Source organism: Daktulosphaira vitifoliae, unplaced genomic scaffold (assembly GCF_025091365.1).
Source record: "Daktulosphaira vitifoliae isolate Bord-2020 unplaced genomic scaffold, ASM2509136v1 Scaffold_1, whole genome shotgun sequence".
Lineage (NCBI taxonomy): Eukaryota > Metazoa > Arthropoda > Insecta > Hemiptera > Phylloxeridae > Daktulosphaira > Daktulosphaira vitifoliae.
Genome location: NW_026099572.1, coordinates 55,877,706 through 55,886,470, shown reverse-complemented (window position 1 = coordinate 55,886,470; position 8,765 = coordinate 55,877,706). Strand labels below are relative to the sequence as shown.

General features: G+C 22.3%; 1 long non-coding RNA gene across 1 annotated transcript; it reads right to left on the bottom strand.

Moving 5' to 3' along the window:
* Positions 1-418: 418 nt before the first annotated feature.
* LOC126894144 (uncharacterized) lies at positions 419-8,764 on the bottom strand. The gene is made up of 3 exons (XR_007701327.1): positions 8,693-8,764; positions 7,531-7,751; positions 419-653 (listed from the first exon to the last, which is right to left on the bottom strand). It is a non-coding gene; the product is annotated as an uncharacterized LOC126894144 (long non-coding RNA).
* Position 8,765: the final 1 nt, after the last annotated feature.

Here is an 8,765-nt window from a genome sequence, read left to right as displayed (position 1 = left end):
TGCACAATTATTTCTTTTGGATATTCGAACAATTTTAGTGAATGGCACTTCTAAATATTATTTTAAAAAAACCTACCAATGTACCTTACGGTAACCCTAATGTACATATATATAATTTAAAAGATCATTCAAATGTTACACATTTAAAGAAAACTGAATTTAAAATTAAATATAAGGTATAACAATAAATCTTTTGATGCATAAAATGTATATAGTTCGTATATATTACATATACATGCAAAGTTATTTAACATCACAGTTTAAAATATTTTCTCAATAATATATATTGACTTTCATATAAAATAAATATTTATCAAAGCTTAACTTAGAAAATAATTTTTAAAATTTCATATTTCAACTTATATAAATTTTTTATTTTATTTATAGAAATTATTCTTTAAAAATGTTCACCATAATTTTCCACAATTTATAAATAGTAAAAAATCGTAAGGAAAAGAAATAATGAAGAAGTATAAAACAGAGACAAACTTTATATTTTATCTGTGGCTTTCGTTTTAGTTGATGAGTTGAGTCAAGAATTCCACTTTACGTATATTCGTAACTTTATTATACTTTCGGTAGATTGTTTATTTTGATCGATTTGAAAAAGTTACTTAAGTGACTTCGCTTAACATTGAAATTTTATCTATAATCTCAAAGAATATTTTATCATGTACCTATGTAAGTTATGCTTAAAATATTGAAAAGTTATGTTACAGTGTTTTATTAAATTACAATAATTTCATTAAAAACCATACACAAAAAATATTGAAGTTGTTTTATCTACAACCAATAATATTAGATAGCTACGGAATAAATTGAGTCTTTTTGAATTTACATCAAATCGGACCGCTGAATTGAATACATTATGTTGATACATTTCAAAATAAGAAATATAAAAATTATAATAAAAATATCAAGTTTCTTGATTTAAAATCTTAAGAGTTTAGATTAATTTGATTCCAATTTTAAATACAACAAATATTCTCAAAACGATACAGTCACAATACGTTATAAACTAGTATTGTTTTAATCACGTAAATATAACTAAAATCAACTTAACACTAATCTAAGGTAAAATCTACGTACAATTATGTATGAGATTACAACTGCACTAAAATAACTGTCTATTTTTTTGCGTACTTAAGAGTAATCTCTAAATGTAATTGAATTAAGAAATAAATTTCCTCAAATTAATTAGAAAGTATCATTTTTTTAAAATAAAAAGTAAAGTAAATGAAACATAGATTTTAACTAACCAATTTTACAGAAACAGTAAAATTTTTTGAATTTTAGTTTGATAATTTTTTTAATGCGTATTACCTTAAAAATTAAATTTAAAATAAGCCAAGAAATACTGCATTTATCAGTCATTAAAGCAAAAAATCATACATTATTTTAGAAAAATGACTGATTTTATAGTGTTTAGCATAGCAACGGATCGTCTTCATCATTTAAAACTAAATCAAATTTAAGGATTTTTTGTATACTATACGATTGAAAAAGAAAATATGTTCTTCGATTCGTTCTCTATGAATAATCGGTCTCTTAAGTCAATATCATGTAATTTTTGGTAAATATGATGCATTGTTTTAAATTTGTGTTAAATACGCATGAAAGCTTTTTACGACAGTTATTTTGATCATTGTCTGATATCAACCAATACTAAACTAAAAAAATGCCTCTAGTCTATTTCACTGGATTCTGAATGTAATTAATTTTTTAATCATAGATAATGTTTTTAAAACTTGTCAATGTTATTGATCAGTTTTTTCAAAAAATACACCGCATATTTGTAGGAACTCCACAACAGACTAAACAAAATAAAATAATGTATAACATCCATTTCCTTATCTTGTATTACTAGTGATATAATTATTTATAACTATTTTATTTAAAAATATACTAGACACAATTATCTAACTTTTATGGCTTTATTATGTATACAAATTCAATTATTATACAAAGAATACCATAATATATTTTTGCTTATCGATTTATCTAAAAATGACAGGAATATTAATTAAAGTTATAAACATTTGAATATATTACCATAACACATTTGTGGTTTATGGTTTTATTATAAAGTATTATATAAAACTGTACAAAAAATGATAAAAGACTTTGAAAAAGATCAATAACTTCTATGTACTGCTTATCATTTCATTACTTGTACATTAATAAAATATCTAGATATTTATTAAGGTCCAGACAATAAATACCATCTTATATGACTATTGATAACCATTTTTAAAATCATCTAGATAAAAGATAGTACTATTATTAACTGGATAAAAATCGTAATGATTATCTAGATTTTCACAACAATGAAAATAACACCACAGTAATGAGCAATAAATTGCTCTTAGCTCACTTGTAATAATATCGAATCATATAATTAACAAAATATACAATGTGGCACAAGGTGTAAAAATAAAAGATATACTAAATTAAAATGTCGATAATTTAATTATGTAAGAACAAGACTAAGAGTATACAATTTATTTTACGTATAATTAAAATACAGGAATTACATTTTGTATAATAACTGTGTTTATTTTACAGCGTTTGTTTAAACATTGAAGACATTAAAACATTGGAATGCAAATTTTAAAGAGCTTGATTTAAATTTAAAGTATAAAAAAAATTAGTATAATTTGACGTGAATCTTAAAAATTAATTATAAAACATCATCAAAAAGAATTAAAACAATTTTTTTTCACTTACAGGTTATTGCTCAATAAAGTAACAAATTATATACCTTATAATGGTAGAGTGTTCTTTTTAACTACAACTTATAATTTTTTTATATACTGACATTTTTAAATATTATATGAATGTATTATGAATCATTATTTTTAGTTACGTTCTTATAAAATATAAAATATTTTCTTAATGAAAAAGTTTTAATACAAATGTATGCAATGGACTAAATTCAAATTTTCAAGTTTAAGTTTTCAATGCTCAATGCTTTTTATAGTAAAAAAGTTAAATTTTTGAATATTAAATTAATATATTAAACGATTGTTATTTTTATTTTAGTCGTATATATAAAATTATATCAATTGTTCAAGGGCTATACTTTTCAGTAACTGATTAAAGAAGATAAAATAAGAATTAAGACACCATTTAATACTGAATATTTAAAGATGAATCAAGCAATAAACTAGCCAAATCATCTAAACTTCAGAAACAATTTTGTTGGTGTACGAAGAACCAATATATAGATCTTATATTATATCAATAGTTTTTTTTTAGTAAGAATAATATAAAAAATGACACATTCCAAGCACGTACTTATGGAAGTTTATGTACGATTTAGTTTTTAGGCCTTTTGCAAACTCACAAAATCGATTATCTACTGATATACAATAAATATCTCATTGCAATCACAAAATTAGTGTACATGATATATAACAAACGTAGGGTAGAATAAAATTTTCTCCCTCTAATCATAATTGTTGTTTAAAAACGTGATTTTTCTACATTTTTAATCTATTATTGATAAGGACTCATTTTATTTAAACAAAAGTATAGATTTTGACTTATATACGACACAAAAATACGTTATTCTTTTATTTTTGATTTCATTTAAATTTTAAATAAATGTTAAATTAATAAATAAATCTCTTAAAGAATGAATTTCTATAAGTATGTTTTATGAAAGGTGAATTTTTTTACAGATGGTAAATAATAAAACTATTAATAAGGTATATACTCAAAGACATGATTATAAATGATCCGTTTTAATAAACCTTATAAAATCCTACTAATATTTTCAACAATAATGCATTTTTTAGAAAAATAAAATATAAAGGGTTGTGTTTGATAAATAATTTTCCTCGTTACTTTGTATATTTTTCCTAAATGACGTGATATAAATTTAAATAAGCAATATGAAAAATCAATCTAAAAATCAAAAATATTACAATAATAATTTTTAAATCAATATGAAATCAAAATAATATGTTTAAATTCAAATCAAACCAATTTATAAAAAAAAATTCTCAACAAAATAATTTAGCTATCACATCATAAAGTTTGAAATGAAACCAATTTTTTATTTTTCAACTATTTTGAGTGGTATTCAATTCGAAATTGGTTTAAATCTAATTAGTCTCCCGACAATCTCTTTATGCGTTACTAATACTTTATATACAACTAATATCCTTAGTCCTTTACCTTTATCACTACACTTTTGAGCTGTAAGTAAATGATTTTAAACAACTGCTACGTAAATATACCTTGAATGCACTTTAAATATTTGTTGTGTTATTATCTTATACCCAATTAAAAAAAAACTTTTCAACTAATAATTGTTTTATAGGTCGAAAAAATTTTAATTTTTTGGAAGAATTACAAAATCCGATTTATAATTAAATTGTCATCGGATAAGAAAAGATATCATTACATAGATTTACTACATTAATATAATAAATAAATACTACCTAATATCTCGCGATACCGTTAGATTAAAATTTCACGACAATTAAATTACAAGGTATAACAAAATTAATAAAAACAAGTGAATATCTTATGATATCAAAGCTTTGTTAAATTTAAATAAATATGTCTAACATGTTATTACCTTTTAAGCTTCTATAAATTGAACTAAGAATTTTTAAACTATATACCAGCTACTATTAATTTATATAATTACACATAATGTCGAAATTAATAAAGTCATCAATAAATAAATCTTAAGATAATAACATACTTATAAAACGAAGAAAAAAATCATTAACTTAATGAATATAGCACAAAAAAACCATTTGAAAACGAATATATTTGAATTTTGAAAAATATACACGACATAAGGATCATTTGCCGACTTTAAAGAGAGATGGTGGCGACAGACTGCCGACGGTCCAGCAGTGCGATACTGATGTGCTCGCTAAGCCATACATTTTAAAAGGGGCGACCTCTATCTGGTTTTAAATGGATCGACTGTGTAAAACCTATGATACTTCAAAAATCCAACAATAAATTTTATTTAGTTAATTAAGTTCTGTTATTATAAATGTATATTATATAAATATTAGAATAACCCTTTTTTATTAAAATGCATTTAATTTAATTTAACGTTTAGTAGATAAACCAATTTGATGTAAAATTGTTAGCTTTGATTAAGTTTAAATTTTATACACAAAACTAAGTACCACAATTAGATCACTTATACGAGTAAACAAAAGGAATCAGTTATTATTCGCCTTGATACTAGAGATAAAAAATCAGGAATTTTTGGATAATCAATTATATAGGATACAAATGAAATTATTAATTTTTGAAAAATAAATTCTTATTATATTTTTTAGTTCTCGATACAAATATATTCAGAATTATATAATAATTTATCATTTAACTTAAAAAAGTTATTAATGTTAACCTAATTAGAAGTATTTTATACCAGGAGGCTCCCTTAAGAAAACGTATTATGTTATAAAATTGTATAATTATATTACACAAGTGAGAATGGTATTATTAGGTATAGAAATGATTAGTTTTTAAATTATTTATTCTTGAGAATTTATTATTAATTATGACAACATTTAGATTTAAAAATCTAATTTAATCAAAAATTTATTTGTTTTGAAAAACAAAAAAATAATTATGGAGAGCAGGGCAAGTTGACGCTTAGGATAAAATGATATTCATGAATTAAAAATAATATTAATCATATTTACGAAATTGTTATGGAAATGTTTTTGAATATATTAATCAAACAATGACGAATTCAACAAAAATAATATAAATTAACACGTTTGTTTATTTTAGTTCGCACTTATACTTTTTTGTAAGAACGATGCAATAATATTGTTTTACGGAGTAAGGTTGTAACTTGAGCGTGAGTAAATAAAAATTATTTTCATTTAAATTATGAATAATAAGTATTTAAATTATAATTCTTATTCAAATTTGTCTAGTATAGAGTTTGGGTTTGGGAAAAGTTGACTTTCTTTTTTAATTAGTTAATAATACTTAAAAAAAATTAATGGGCTTTTTAACAATTAATCTTAACATCAAGTTGTATTTCTACTAAATTTAAAGTTTTTATGGTGAATACATTCTTTAAGAGATTCAATTAAAGCTTAAGGGTGTCAATAGCCCCACTCATTCCTACATAACTTTTTAAGTGTATTCATAAACGGTGAAGCCAAAATAAGCGAAAACTGCTGCCCTTAAACAAAATTCTGAGATTACCTGTAGGTAAATTGATAACTATCAATTTGTCCTCTTAATTAAATTTAACTAAAGCAGTATAGCTTATTAAAAAAAATAAAATAATAATTCTAATTTGAAAACTAATAATTCCATACATTTTGGTTCTAACAGTTGATTTACAAAGGATTCTTTATAATTTTTAAAAATAAAAAATAAAATTTTACCAAAGTTGACACTAATCTATATACTTATTAATTTTTATACATTTAATTTTTAGCTTTAATGCGAAACTGAAAAGAAATTGGTTTTATTATAGTACACAAAAATCACATAAATCTATTAGTTTTTTTTATCTATCGCGAATTTTTCTCAGTACTTACTGAACCGATTTTACAAAGATCACAATTTTTTTCTAATTAAAACATAACTATCTAAATTCAAAAAACACATCATAGTAAAATTAATACCTTCTCAGCTTCGCATCAAAGCTAAAATATGTCCCTCGTTGCCCGAAAATTTTAATTTTTTTTACTTAAAATTATTCTTTATTTTTCTGAATTGAATAAATCAAAATAAAAAAGTTTTTGTTAGTACCTTGAATATGTTTCTTTCATTCATCATACTTTTTTGAAAATTCGTCAATTTTTCTACTTAAAAGGGTATAAAATGGTGGGAGATTTATTCTCGTTATTTATAAAAATAGTATCCATCCATTAAATAAGAAATTTAATTATATTTAAAGGATTTTTCAAATATTAGGTTCATTCAAAAGACTATTAAAAAGTGATTTTAGAGGTCTACTATTAACTTAAAAAATGTTCTAGCTACCAATGACTTATGATAAATTCAATTTCAATCATACCTAAATTATGATTTATTTCTTTCATTAATTACATATTTTACTTTCTTTTATATAAAAATATTGCCAGCGCTCGCTATTAACTTAAAATATTATCATCCGCCAAAAACCTTCAATCATAACAAAATTTTGAGTTTTAGAAATTGAAAATTTATGACAATACAGCTGAACAATTTTAATATATTAAAATAAATGTGACCAATTCTAAAATTAGAATTTGTTGAAACGGCTTTAACAAATTTTAAAAACCATTTGTAAATATCTAAAAAATAATATTTTTTATTTAAAAAGTAAATGATAATTTGTCAAGGATTCTTCGGTATTATAGAAATATAATTACAAAAAAATGAGGGACTGAGTTTACTTTTAGCTAGATCACAAAAAGTTTATTAATCTAGCAGTACATTTACAAAATATATCTCTTTAACGCTACAGTTCTTTAGGGATAGATAAATTAATAAAAAAATTTACAGATGCGGGCTTTATTCGAGAATTTTGAATTTACTTACTTTTTTATACTATTGGGTAGGTATACACCTACCTACAAAAAACTCAATGAAAAAAGTTTTTACTTTAACATTGTTCTTTCGTTGAAAAACTATCACTGCACAAGTAATGTTTGTTGACCCATAATGTAGCTTTATTGTTGTTGTGAGTTCTTAGAATTTTTACTAAAACTTCCATCCTTTTATTTTTCACGAGAAAAAGCATTTCTATGTAGTTCTGTTTGCTTTATAAATTAATTCACACTATTAAAACGATTTTATAGCACTTGAAAGATAAACTAAATTTAACAGACTAGAACCCCATACTAAAATCTATTAATATTTATACTTATAAATTTGATTTTTTTACAAACTGACCAATAGTATTTTTAAATTTAAGTATTTCAACGATCTTATATAATTTATATTATTCCAAATGTCATAATTTAAAAATAACGAATTAAGGACAGATTCTTCTCGAGAAATAGGGCTAATATCACGTACTGTAAAATATTTCATTATTATTATCAAACGGCAACTTTAAAAATTATAATTTTATTCTATTTATATATTAATTACAAATCTTTGAAAAGATGAACCAATAAGTATGTTTTTATTTTAATCTCAGAACACGCTTAAAAAGCTATCTCTTTAAATATGATTTATAATTAAAAAAACAAAAATTAACTACTTCTAAAAAGTAATTTTTTTCTCGCTTAAAATAGTTTGTAATAATTTAAATTCATATTTTCTAATCACATTATTTATTAATTGTACATTATAACCCTGGTAAAATCAATTAACATATCATTTAAATTCTAAAATATCAAAATGGCTGAAAATTCGAGTGTTAGATAAGGAAAAAAATTTTCCCCTTTTCTTAAATAAACATGAATACATGTAATATTTCTGTTCAAGGACTGAATTTTTTTTGATTTTTGGCAATTTTTCTTATATTTAGTAAATTATTTTATCTAATCGACTTTTATTAGTAGACATTGAAAAAAAAAAGATTAGAGAAACCAAAATTATTGTTAATCCGCCTTTGAAACCTCAATTCAACTTGAACTTTATAAATTTAGGTTTAACTAAGGTTTTAAAAGCAATTTCATATTATGTGTACATTTAATTACATATAATTAATAATTATCTAATGTAATAAGTAAAATAATACTAAATTACTTACAATTATATCATTGCTCAAATATTCAACTTATTTTAAATCTAGTCTATCATAAAATAACGACAACCATTATAAT